General features: G+C 40.8%; 1 protein-coding gene across 1 annotated transcript in view; it reads left to right on the top strand.

Annotated features, from left to right (window-relative positions):
* The window catches only part of LOC109905028 (fibroblast growth factor receptor like 1), a 103,791-nt gene that overhangs the window by 76,002 nt on the left and 13,027 nt on the right, over positions 1-14,762 (top strand). The gene's annotated exons all lie outside the window — the stretch shown is intronic.

Genomic DNA, 14,762 nt, shown 5'->3' with positions numbered 1-14,762 from the left:
GACTGTAAATATCCTCAACAGGTTGTTAATCTGTCGGCCTCTGTGTTATTCATTCCTTTGTACGGGTGTAGTGGCACTAGGTAATGTAGTAACGCCACTGCTCGTAAATCTCCCCCTCCGTTTAGAGACAGTCGTTAATACAGACCTGTGTAACAGCACCAAATGGTAATGGTTTCCATAAGCTAGGCCCTGGAATTGTGTAAATCAGATTCTCAAGAGAGCTGGGGGTGAAGGCTGTAGCTGACATTGCACACTGTCAATCCTCTGGAGCTAAGTCTTTGTGTGTGGAGCTGGAATAACAGTCCCTCTCAGGTTTCACACTCTAGTTTCTGCTCAAAAAGCAGAAAAGATGACAGAGTAATTAGTGTGGTTTTGGGAGAAATATTATTTGTTTAGATCTGGGTGTTTAGTTGGAGGTAAAATTCTGTCCAAGCGTTTTATTATCTGACATTGTACATCAATCTAAAACATGTTGTGGCAAAGCTCTGATCTGAGGGGTTCAAGCCACAATTGAACTGTGAAGAGATAGGCTTGGCCTGTGAATAGGAGAGGACAGTAGACACTGACCCACCCACCCTCTCGCTACCAGACTAGACTGTCCAGACTGAGATCCAATGTCTCTGAATAAAAATGACTGAAAGACATGACTCTGTTGGAAACAGAGGCCTACACTAACACTGGAGTCAGGGATTCATATTTCGGAGGACTGAGCGCCAGGTCCTCCAGAGCGCCAGGTCCTCCAGAGCTGCCGCCTAGCTACTCTGCAGACATGAAAACAAATACACTGTGGGGTTACACAAACAGGCCTGTCACAGGGCACCCAGTCAGTGAATGTGTGAAATGTAGCACGCTGTTGTGCCATTTTCCTCAGAAGAAAGGGGAAAGGGAGTTTGTTTTATTGAGAAACCTGACCCCTCATACTGCATGTCTTTGTTTGACTTTCTATGAATCAGGGAGAGTTTTTGATGGGCGGGCCACAACGGGTGAAGGCTGATTTTCTGCAGCCATGCTGTTTGGATATTATTTTTTTCCTTTTATGTAACTAAGCAAGTCAGTTAAGAACAAATTCTTATTTTCAATGATGGCCTAGGAACAGTGGGTTAACTGCCTGTTCAGGGGCAGAATGACAGATTTGTACCGTGTCAGCTTGGGGATTTGAACTTGCAGCCTTTCGGTTACTAGTCCAACGCTCTAACCACTAGGCTACCATGCCGCCCCATACTGTATATCAGAAGGACAATGGAGGGTATATCACTGTAATTACTGTAGGACATGTTGGGTATATTACTGTAGGACATGGAGGGTATATTACTGTAGGACATGGAGGGTGTACTACTGTAATTACTGTAGGATGTGGAGGGTATATTACTGTAATTACTGTCGGACATCGAGGATATATTACTGTAATTACTGTATAACATGGAGGGTATATTACCACAATTACTGTAGGACATGGAAAGTATATTACCACAATTACTGTAGGACATGGAGGGTATTTTACTGTAGTACATGGAGGATATATTACTGTAGGACATGGAAGGTATATTACTGAAATTACTGTAGGACATGGAAGGTATATTACTGTAGAACATGGAGGGTATATTTGTAACGGCTCTCTTCTATCTCCTCCTCTGACGAAGAGGTAGAACAAGGATCGGACCAAAATGCAGCGTGATGATGATTCATGATCTATTTTAATGAAGGAAAACCTATACATACAGAAACTACAAAACTAACGAAATGAAATAATGAAAACCGAAACAGACCTATCTGGTGCAAACACAAAGACAGGAACAATCACCCACGAAAACACTCACAGAATATGGCTGCCTAAATATGGTTCCCAATCAGAGACAACGATAATCACCTGACTCTGATTGAGAACCGCCTCAGGCAGCCATAGACTACGTAGACACCCCACAAAACCCCTAAGACAAAAACACACCACAATAACCCATGTCACACCCTGGCCTGACCAAATAATTAAAGAAAACACAAAATACTAAGACCAAGGCGTGACAATATTACTGTAAGTACTGTAGGATATGGAGAGTATATTACTGTAGGACATAGAGGGTATATTACTGTAGGACACTAAGGATTTATTACTGTACGACATGGTGGGTATATTACCTTAGGACATGGAGGCTATTTTACTGTAATTACTGTAGGACATGGAGGGTATATTACTGTGGATGATATATTACTGTAATTACTGTAGGGCATGGATGGTATATTACCTTGGGACATGGGGGCTATTTTACTGTAATTACTGTAGGACATGGAGGGTATATTACTGTAGGACATGGATGATATATTACTGTAGGACTTGGAGGGTATATTACCACAATTACTGTAGGACATGGAAGGTATATTAGTGAAATTACTGTAGGACATGGAGGGTATGTTACTGTAGTACATGGAGGGTATGTTACTGTAGTACATGGAGGGTTGTATTACTGTAGGAAATTGAGGGTATATTACTGTAGGACATGGAGGGTATATTACTGTAGGACATGGAGGGTATATGAATGTAGAACATGGAGGGTATAATACTGTAATTACTGTAGGTCATGAAGGGTATATTACTGTAATTACTGTAAGACATGGAGGGTATTACTGTAGGACATGGAGGAGTATATTCTATCGTAATCTAGTAATATATCCTACCCTGTCTTTCTAAGGTCTTCGAAAGCCAAGTTAACAAACAGATTACTGACCATTTCGAATCCCACCATACCTTCTCCGCTATGCAATCTGGTTTCAGAGCTGGTCATGGGTGCACCTCAGCCATGCTCAAGGTTCTAAACGACATCATAACCTACATCGATAAGAGACATTACTGTGCAGCCGTATTCATCGACCTGGCCAAGGCTTTCGACTCTGTCAATCACAACATTCTTATTGGCAGACTCGACAGCCTTGGTTTCCCAAATGATTGCCTCGCCTGGTTTACCAACTACTTCTCTGATAGAGTTCAGTGTGTCAAATCGGAGGGCCTGTTGTCTGGACCTCTGACAGTCTCTATGGGGGTGCCACAGGGTTCAATTCTCGGGCCGACTCTCTTTTCTGTATACATGAATGATGTTGCTCTTGCTGCTGGTGATTCTCTGATCCACCTCTACGCAGATGACACCATTCTGTATACTTCTGGCACCTCCAGACGAGCTTCAATGCCATACAACTCTCCTTCCGTGGCCTCCAACTGCTCTTAAACTCAAGAAAACTAAATGCATGCTTTTCAATCGATCGCTGCCCGCACCTGCTCGCCTGTCCAGCATCACTACTCTGGACGGCTCTGACTTAGAATACGTGGACAACTACAAATACCTGGATGTCTGGTTAGACTGTAAACTCTCCTTCCAGACTCACATTAAGCATCTCCAATCCAAAATTAAATCTAGAATCGGCTTCCTATATTGTAACAAAGCATCCTTCACTCATGCTGCCAAGCATACCCTCGTAAAACTGACCATCCTACCGATCCTCGACTTCGGTGATGTCATCTATAAAATAGCCTCCAACACTCTATTACAGTGCCATCCGTTTTGTCACCAAAGCCCCATACACTACCCACCATTGCGACCTGTACGCTCTCGTTGGTTGGCCCTCGCTTCATACTCATCGTCAAACCCACTGGCTACAGGTTATCTACAAGTCTCTGCTAGGTAAAGCCCCGCCTTATCTCAGCTCACTGGTCACCATAGCAGCACCCACTCGTAGCACGCGCTTTAGCAGATATATCTCGCTGGTCACCCCCAAAGCCAATTCCTCCTTTGGTCGTCTTTCCTTCCAGTTCTCTGCTGCCCATGACTGGAACGAATTGCAAAAATCAGTGAAGCTGGAGACTCACATCTCCCTCACTAGCTTTAAGCACCAGCTGTCAGAGCAGTTTACAGATCACTGCACCTGTACTTAGCCTATCTGTAAACAGCCCATCTATCTACCTACCTCATCCCCATACTGGTATTTATTTATTTATTTATTTTGCTCCTTTGCACCCCAGTATCTCTACCTGGACATTCATCTTCTGCCGATCTACCATTCCAGTGTTTAATTGCTATATTGTAATTACTTCGCCACGATGGTCTATTTATTTATTATTTATTTACTCACTGTATATAGACTTTTTGTTTGCTTTTGTTCTACTGTATTATTGACTGTATGTTTTGTTTTTTCCATGTGTAACTCTGTGTTGTTGTATGTGTCGAATTGCTACGCTTTATCTTGGCCAGGTTGCAGTTGCAAATGAGAACTTGTTCTCAACTAGCCTACCTGGTTAAATAAAGGTGAAATATAAAAATAAAAATTACTGTGAATACTGTAGGACATGGATGGTATACTGTAATTACTGTAAGACATGGAGGGTATTACTGTACGACATGGAGGGTATATTACTGTAGTATATGGAGGTTATTTTAATGTAGGACATGGAGGGTATATTACTGTAGGTCATGGATTGTATATTACTGTAGGACATGGAGGGTGTATTACTGTAGGACGTGGAGGGTATGTTACTGTAGGACATGCAGGGTATATTCATGTAATTACTGTAGGACATGGAGGGTATATTACTGTAGGACATGGAGGGTATATTATTGTAGGACATGGAGGGTATATTACTGTAGGACATGAAAGGTATATTACTGTAGGTCATGGAGGGTATATTACTGTAGGACATGGAGGTTGTATTACTGTAGGTCATGGAGGTTGTATTACTGTAGGACATGGAGGGTATGTTACTGTAGGACATGGAGGGTATGTTACTGTAGGACATGAAAGGTATATTACTGTAGGACATGAAATATATATTACTGTAGGACATGGAGGTTGTATTACTGTAGGACATGGAGGTTGTATTTCTGTAGGACATGGAGGGTATATTACTGTAGGACATGAAATGTATATTCCTGTAGGACATGGAGGGTATATTACTGTAGGACCTGGAGGTTGTATTACTGTAGGACATGGAGGGTATATTACTGTAGGACATGGAGGGTATGTTACTGTAGGACATGGAGGTTGTATTACTGTAGGTCATGGAGGTTGTATTACTGTAGGACATGAAAGGTATATTACTGTAGGACATGGAGGTTGTATTACTGTAGGACATGGAGGGTATGTTACTGTAGGACATGAAAGGTATATTACTGTAGGACATGAAATGCATATTACTGTAGGACATGGAGGTTGTATTACTGTAGGACATGGAGGGTATATTACTGTAGGACATGGAGGGTATGTTACTGTAGAACATGGAGGTTGTATTACTGTCGGACATGGAGGTTGTATTACTGTAGGACATGGAGGTTGTATTACTGTAGGACATGGAGGGTATATTACTGTAGGACATGGAGGTTGTATTTCTGTAGGACATGGAGGGTATGTTACTGTAGGACATGAAAGGTATATTACTGTAGGACATGAAATGTATATTACTGTAGGACATGGAGGTTGTATTACTGTAGGACATGAAAGGTATATTACTGTAGGACATGGAGGTTGTATTACTGTAGGACATGGAGGTTGTATTACTGTAGGTCATGGAGGGTATATTACTGTAGCACCTGGAGGTTGTATTACTGTAGGACATGGAGGTTGTATTACTGTAGCACATGGAGGTTGTATTACTGTAGGACATGGAGGTTGTATTTCTGTAGGACATGGAGGTTGTATTACTGTAGGACATGAAATGTATATTACTGTAGGTCATGGAGGGTATATTACTGTAGGACATGGAGATTGTATTACTGTAGGACATGGAGGTTGTATTTCTGTAGGACATGGAGGTTGTATTTCTGTAGGACATGGAGGGTATATTACTGTAGGACATGAAATGTATATTACTGTAGGACATGGAGGTTGTATTACTGTAGGACATGGAGGTTGTATTACTGTAGGTCATGGAGGGTATATTACTGTAGCACCTGGAGGTTGTATTACTGTAGGACATGGAGGTTGTATTACTGTAGCACATGCAGGTTGTATTACTGTAGGACATGGAGGTTGTATTTCTGTAGGACATGGAGGTTGTATTACTGTAGGACATGAAATGTATATTACTGTAGGTCATGGAGGGTATATTACTGTAGGACATGGAGGTTATATTAATGTAGGACATGGAGGGTATATTACTGTAGGACATGGAGGTTGTATTACTGTAGGACATGGAGGGTATGTTACTGTAGGACATGAAAGGTATATTACTGTAGGACATGACATGTATATTACTGTAGGACATGGAGGTTGTATTACTGTAGGACATGAAAGGTATATTACTGTAGGACATGGAGGTTGTATTACTGTAGGACATGGAGGGTATATTACTGTAGGACATGGAGGTTGTATTACTGTAGGACATGGAGGTTGTATTACTGTAGGTCATGGAGGGTATATTACTGTAGGACATGGAGGGTATATTACTGTAGGACCTGGAGGTTGTATTACTGTAGGACATGGAGGTTGTATTACTGTAGGACATGGAGGTTGTATTACTGTAGGACATGGAGGTTGTATTACTGTAGGACATGGAGGTTGTATTTCTGTAGGACACGGAGGTTGTATTACTGTAGGACATGAAATGTATATTACTGTAGGTCATGGAGGGTATATTACTGTAGGACATGGAGGTTGTATTACTGTAGGACATGGAGGTTGTATTTCTGTAGGACATGGAGGATATATTACTGTAGGACATGAAATGTATATTACTGTAGGTCATGGAGGGTATATTACTGTAGGACATGGAGGGTATATTACTGTAGGACCTGGAGGTTGTATTACTGTAGGACATGGAGGTTGTATTACTGTAGGACATGGAGGTTGTATTACTGTAGGACATGGAGGGTATATTACTGTAGGATATGGAGGGTATGTTACTGTAGGACATGGAGGTTGTATTACTGTAGGACATGGAGGTTGTATTACTGTAGGTCATGGAGGGTATATTACTGTAGCACCTGGAGGTTGTATTACTGTAGGACATGGAGGTTGTATTACTGTAGCACATGGAGGTTGTATTACTGTAGGACATGGAGGTTGTATTTCTGTAGGACATGGAGGTTGTATTACTGTAGGACATGAAATGTATATTACTGTAGGTCATGGAGGGTATATTACTGTAGGACATGGAGATTGTATTACTGTAGGACATGGAGGTTGTATTTCTGTAGGACATGGATGTTGTATTTCTGTAGGACATGGAGGGTATATTACTGTAGGACATGAAATGTATATTACTGTAGGACATGGAGGTTGTATTACTGTAGGACATGGAGGTTGTATTACTGTAGGTCATGGAGGGTATATTACTGTAGCACCTGGAGGTTGTATTACTGTAGGACATGGAGGTTGTATTACTGTAGCACATGCAGGTTGTATTACTGTAGGACATGGAGGTTGTATTTCTGTAGGACATGGAGGTTGTATTACTGTAGGACATGAAATGTATATTACTGTAGGTCATGGAGGGTATATTACTGTAGGACATGGAGGTTATATTAATGTAGGACATGGAGGGTATATTACTGTAGGACATGGAGGTTGTATTACTGTAGGACATGGAGGGTATGTTACTGTAGGACATGAAAGGTATATTACTGTAGGACATGACATGTATATTACTGTAGGACATGGAGGTTGTATTACTGTAGGACATGAAAGGTATATTACTGTAGGACATGGAGGTTGTATTACTGTAGGACATGGAGGGTATATTACTGTAGGACATGGAGGTTGTATTACTGTAGGACATGGAGGTTGTATTACTGTAGGTCATGGAGGGTATATTACTGTAGGACATGGAGGGTATATTACTGTAGGACATGGAGGTTGTATTACTGTAGGACATGGAGGTTGTATTACTGTAGGACATGGAGGTTGTATTACTGTAGGACATGGAGGTTGTATTTCTGTAGGACATGGAGGTTGTATTACTGTAGGACATGAAATGTATATTACTGTAGGTCATGGAGGGTATATTACTGTAGGACATGGAGGTTATATTAATGTAGGACATGGAGGGTATATTACTGTAGGACATGGAGGTTGTATTACTGTAGGACATGGAGGGTATGTTACTGTAGGACATGAAAGGTATATTACTGTAGGACATGACATGTATATTACTGTAGGACATGGAGGTTGTATTACTGTAGGACATGAAAGGTATATTACTGTAGGACATGGAGGTTGTATTACTGTAGGACATGGAGGGTATATTACTGTAGGACATGGAGGTTGTATTACTGTAGGACATGGAGGTTGTATTACTGTAGGTCATGGAGGGTATATTACTGTAGGACATGGAGGGTATATTACTGTAGGACCTGGAGGTTGTATTACTGTAGGACATGGAGGTTGTATTACTGTAGGACATGGAGGTTGTATTACTGTAGGACATGGAGGTTGTATTACTGTAGGACATGGAGGTTGTATTTCTGTAGGACACGGAGGTTGTATTACTGTAGGACATGAAATGTATATTACTGTAGGTCATGGAGGGTATATTACTGTAGGACATGGAGGTTGTATTACTGTAGGACATGGAGGTTGTATTTCTGTAGGACATGGAGGATATATTACTGTAGGACATGAAATGTATATTACTGTAGGTCATGGAGGGTATATTACTGTAGGACATGGAGGGTATATTACTGTAGGACCTGGAGGTTGTATTACTGTAGGACATGGAGGTTGTATTACTGTAGGACATGGAGGTTGTATTACTGTAGGACATGGAGGGTATATTACTGTAGGATATGGAGGGTATGTTACTGTAGGACATGGAGGTTGTATTACTGTAGGACCTGGAGGTTGTATTACTGTAGGACATGGAGGTTGTATTACTGTAGGACATGGAGGTTGTATTACTGTAGGACATGGAGGGTATATTACTGTAGGATATGGAGGGTATGTTACTGTAGGACATGGAGGTTGTATTACTGTAGGACATGGAGGTTGTATTACTGTAGGACATGGAGGTTGTATTACTGTAGGACATGGAGGGTATATTACTGTAGGATATGGAGGGTATATTACTGTAGGACATGGAGATTGTATTACTGTAGGACATGGAGGTTGTATTTCTGTAGGACATGGATGTTGTATTTCTGTAGGACATGGAGGGTATATTACTGTAGGACATGAAATGTATATTACTGTAGGACATGGAGGTTGTATTACTGTAGGACATGGAGGTTGTATTACTGTAGGTCATGGAGGGTATATTACTGTAGGACATGGAGGTTGTATTACTGTAGGACATGGAGGTTGTATTTCTGTAGGACACGGAGGTTGTATTACTGTAGGACATGAAATGTATATTACTGTAGGTCATGGAGGGTATATTACTGTAGGACATGGAGGTTGTATTACTGTAGGACATGGAGGTTGTATTTCTGTAGGACATGGAGGATATATTACTGTAGGACATGAAATGTATATTACTGTAGGTCATGGAGGGTATATTACTGTAGGACATGGAGGGTATGTTACTGTAGGACATGAAAGGTATATTACTGTAGGACATGACATGTATATTACTGTAGGACATGGAGGTTGTATTACTGTAGGACGTGAAAGGTATATTACTGTAGGACATGGAGGTTGTATTACTGTAGGACATGGAGGGTATATTACTGTAGGACATGGAGGTTGTATTACTGTAGGACATGGAGGTTGTATTACTGTAGGTCATGGAGGGTATATTACTGTAGGACATGGAGGGTATATTACTGTAGGATATGGAGGGTATGTTACTGTAGGACATGGAGGTTGTATTACTGTAGGACATGGAGGTTGTATTACTGTAGGACATGGAGGTTGTATTACTGTAGGACATGGAGGGTATATTACTGTAGGATATGGAGGGTATATTACTGTAGGACATGGAGATTGTATTACTGTAGGACATGGAGGTTGTATTTCTGTAGGACATGGATGTTGTATTTCTGTAGGACATGGAGGGTATATTACTGTAGGACATGAAATGTATATTACTGTAGGACATGGAGGTTGTATTACTGTAGGACATGGAGGTTGTATTACTGTAGGTCATGGAGGGTATATTACTGTAGCACCTGGAGGTTGTATTACTGTAGGACATGGAGGTTGTATTACTGTAGCACATGCAGGTTGTATTACTGTAGGACATGGAGGTTGTATTTCTGTAGGACATGGAGGTTGTATTACTGTAGGACATGAAATGTATATTACTGTAGGTCATGGAGGGTATATTACTGTAGGACATGGAGGTTATATTAATGTAGGACATGGAGGGTATATTACTGTAGGACATGGAGGTTGTATTACTGTAGGACATGGAGGGTATGTTACTGTAGGACATGAAAGGTATATTACTGTAGGACATGACATGTATATTACTGTAGGACATGGAGGTTGTATTACTGTAGGACATGAAAGGTATATTACTGTAGGACATGGAGGTTGTATTACTGTAGGACATGGAGGGTATATTACTGTAGGACATGGAGGTTGTATTACTGTAGGACATGGAGGTTGTATTACTGTAGGTCATGGAGGGTATATTACTGTAGGACATGGAGGGTATATTACTGTAGGACCTGGAGGTTGTATTACTGTAGGACATGGAGGTTGTATTACTGTAGGACATGGAGGTTGTATTACTGTAGGACATGGAGGTTGTATTACTGTAGGACATGGAGGTTGTATTTCTGTAGGACACGGAGGTTGTATTACTGTAGGACATGAAATGTATATTACTGTAGGTCATGGAGGGTATATTACTGTAGGACATGGAGGTTGTATTACTGTAGGACATGGAGGTTGTATTTCTGTAGGACATGGAGGATATATTACTGTAGGACATGAAATGTATATTACTGTAGGTCATGGAGGGTATATTACTGTAGGACATGGAGGGTATATTACTGTAGGACCTGGAGGTTGTATTACTGTAGGACATGGAGGTTGTATTACTGTAGGACATGGAGGTTGTATTACTGTAGGACATGGAGGGTATATTACTGTAGGATATGGAGGGTATGTTACTGTAGGACATGGAGGTTGTATTACTGTAGGACATGGAGGTTGTATTACTGTAGGTCATGGAGGGTATATTACTGTAGCACCTGGAGGTTGTATTACTGTAGGACATGGAGGTTGTATTACTGTAGCACATGGAGGTTGTATTACTGTAGGACATGGAGGTTGTATTTCTGTAGGACATGGAGGTTGTATTACTGTAGGACATGAAATGTATATTACTGTAGGTCATGGAGGGTATATTACTGTAGGACATGGAGATTGTATTACTGTAGGACATGGAGGTTGTATTTCTGTAGGACATGGATGTTGTATTTCTGTAGGACATGGAGGGTATATTACTGTAGGACATGAAATGTATATTACTGTAGGACATGGAGGTTGTATTACTGTAGGACATGGAGGTTGTATTACTGTAGGTCATGGAGGGTATATTACTGTAGCACCTGGAGGTTGTATTACTGTAGGACATGGAGGTTGTATTACTGTAGCACATGCAGGTTGTATTACTGTAGGACATGGAGGTTGTATTTCTGTAGGACATGGAGGTTGTATTACTGTAGGACATGAAATGTATATTACTGTAGGTCATGGAGGGTATATTACTGTAGGACATGGAGGTTATATTAATGTAGGACATGGAGGGTATATTACTGTAGGACATGGAGGTTGTATTACTGTAGGACATGGAGGGTATGTTACTGTAGGACATGAAAGGTATATTACTGTAGGACATGACATGTATATTACTGTAGGACATGGAGGTTGTATTACTGTAGGACATGAAAGGTATATTACTGTAGGACATGGAGGTTGTATTACTGTAGGACATGGAGGGTATATTACTGTAGGACATGGAGGTTGTATTACTGTAGGACATGGAGGTTGTATTACTGTAGGTCATGGAGGGTATATTACTGTAGGACATGGAGGGTATATTACTGTAGGACATGGAGGTTGTATTACTGTAGGACATGGAGGTTGTATTACTGTAGGACATGGAGGTTGTATTACTGTAGGACATGGAGGTTGTATTTCTGTAGGACATGGAGGTTGTATTACTGTAGGACATGAAATGTATATTACTGTAGGTCATGGAGGGTATATTACTGTAGGACATGGAGGTTATATTAATGTAGGACATGGAGGGTATATTACTGTAGGACATGGAGGTTGTATTACTGTAGGACATGGAGGGTATGTTACTGTAGGACATGAAAGGTATATTACTGTAGGACATGACATGTATATTACTGTAGGACATGGAGGTTGTATTACTGTAGGACATGAAAGGTATATTACTGTAGGACATGGAGGTTGTATTACTGTAGGACATGGAGGGTATATTACTGTAGGACATGGAGGTTGTATTACTGTAGGACATGGAGGTTGTATTACTGTAGGTCATGGAGGGTATATTACTGTAGGACATGGAGGGTATATTACTGTAGGACCTGGAGGTTGTATTACTGTAGGACATGGAGGTTGTATTACTGTAGGACATGGAGGTTGTATTACTGTAGGACATGGAGGTTGTATTACTGTAGGACATGGAGGTTGTATTTCTGTAGGACACGGAGGTTGTATTACTGTAGGACATGAAATGTATATTACTGTAGGTCATGGAGGGTATATTACTGTAGGACATGGAGGTTGTATTACTGTAGGACATGGAGGTTGTATTTCTGTAGGACATGGAGGATATATTACTGTAGGACATGAAATGTATATTACTGTAGGTCATGGAGGGTATATTACTGTAGGACATGGAGGGTATATTACTGTAGGACCTGGAGGTTGTATTACTGTAGGACATGGAGGTTGTATTACTGTAGGACATGGAGGTTGTATTACTGTAGGACATGGAGGGTATATTACTGTAGGATATGGAGGGTATGTTACTGTAGGACATGGAGGTTGTATTACTGTAGGACCTGGAGGTTGTATTACTGTAGGACATGGAGGTTGTATTACTGTAGGACATGGAGGTTGTATTACTGTAGGACATGGAGGGTATATTACTGTAGGATATGGAGGGTATGTTACTGTAGGACATGGAGGTTGTATTACTGTAGGACATGGAGGTTGTATTACTGTAGGACATGGAGGTTGTATTACTGTAGGACATGGAGGGTATATTACTGTAGGATATGGAGGGTATATTACTGTAGGACATGGAGATTGTATTACTGTAGGACATGGAGGTTGTATTTCTGTAGGACATGGATGTTGTATTTCTGTAGGACATGGAGGGTATATTACTGTAGGACATGAAATGTATATTACTGTAGGACATGGAGGTTGTATTACTGTAGGACATGGAGGTTGTATTACTGTAGGTCATGGAGGGTATATTACTGTAGGACATGGAGGTTGTATTACTGTAGGACATGGAGGTTGTATTTCTGTAGGACACGGAGGTTGTATTACTGTAGGACATGAAATGTATATTACTGTAGGTCATGGAGGGTATATTACTGTAGGACATGGAGGTTGTATTACTGTAGGACATGGAGGTTGTATTTCTGTAGGACATGGAGGATATATTACTGTAGGACATGAAATGTATATTACTGTAGGTCATGGAGGGTATATTACTGTAGGACATGGAGGGTATGTTACTGTAGGACATGAAAGGTATATTACTGTAGGACATGACATGTATATTACTGTAGGACATGGAGGTTGTATTACTGTAGGACGTGAAAGGTATATTACTGTAGGACATGGAGGTTGTATTACTGTAGGACATGGAGGGTATATTACTGTAGGACATGGAGGTTGTATTACTGTAGGACATGGAGGTTGTATTACTGTAGGTCATGGAGGGTATATTACTGTAGGACATGGAGGGTATATTACTGTAGGATATGGAGGGTATGTTACTGTAGGACATGGAGGTTGTATTACTGTAGGACATGGAGGTTGTATTACTGTAGGACATGGAGGTTGTATTACTGTAGGACATGGAGGGTATATTACTGTAGGATATGGAGGGTATATTACTGTAGGACATGGAGATTGTATTACTGTAGGACATGGAGGTTGTATTTCTGTAGGACATGGATGTTGTATTTCTGTAGGACATGGAGGGTATATTACTGTAGGACATGAAATGTATATTACTGTAGGACATGGAGGTTGTATTACTGTAGGACATGGAGGTTGTATTACTGTAGGTCATGGAGGGTATATTACTGTAGCACCTGGAGGTTGTATTACTGTAGGACATGGAGGTTGTATTACTGTAGCACATGCAGGTTGTATTACTGTAGGACATGGAGGTTGTATTTCTGTAGGACATGGAGGTTGTATTACTGTAGGACATGAAATGTATATTACTGTAGGTCATGGAGGGTATATTACTGTAGGACATGGAGGTTATATTAATGTAGGACATGGAGGGTATATTACTGTAGGACATGGAGGTTGTATTACTGTAGGACATGGAGGGTATGTTACTGTAGGACATGAAAGGTATATTACTGTAGGACATGACATGTATATTACTGTAGGACATGGAGGTTGTATTACTGTAGGACGTGAAAGGTATATTACTGTAGGACATGGAGGTTGTATTACTGTAGGACATGGAGGGTATATTACTGTAGGACATGGAGGTTGTATTACTGTAGGACATGGAGGTTGTATTACTGTAGGTCATGGAGGGTATATTACTGTAGGACATGGAGGGTATATTACTGTAGGACCTGGAGGTTGTATTACTGTAGGACATG

The sequence above is a fragment of the Oncorhynchus kisutch genome, linkage group LG15 (assembly GCF_002021735.2).
Source record: "Oncorhynchus kisutch isolate 150728-3 linkage group LG15, Okis_V2, whole genome shotgun sequence".
Taxonomy (NCBI): Eukaryota; Metazoa; Chordata; class Actinopteri; order Salmoniformes; family Salmonidae; genus Oncorhynchus; species Oncorhynchus kisutch.
Note: the sequence above shows the minus strand (reverse complement) of the source record. Positions and strands in the feature narration are given on the sequence as shown.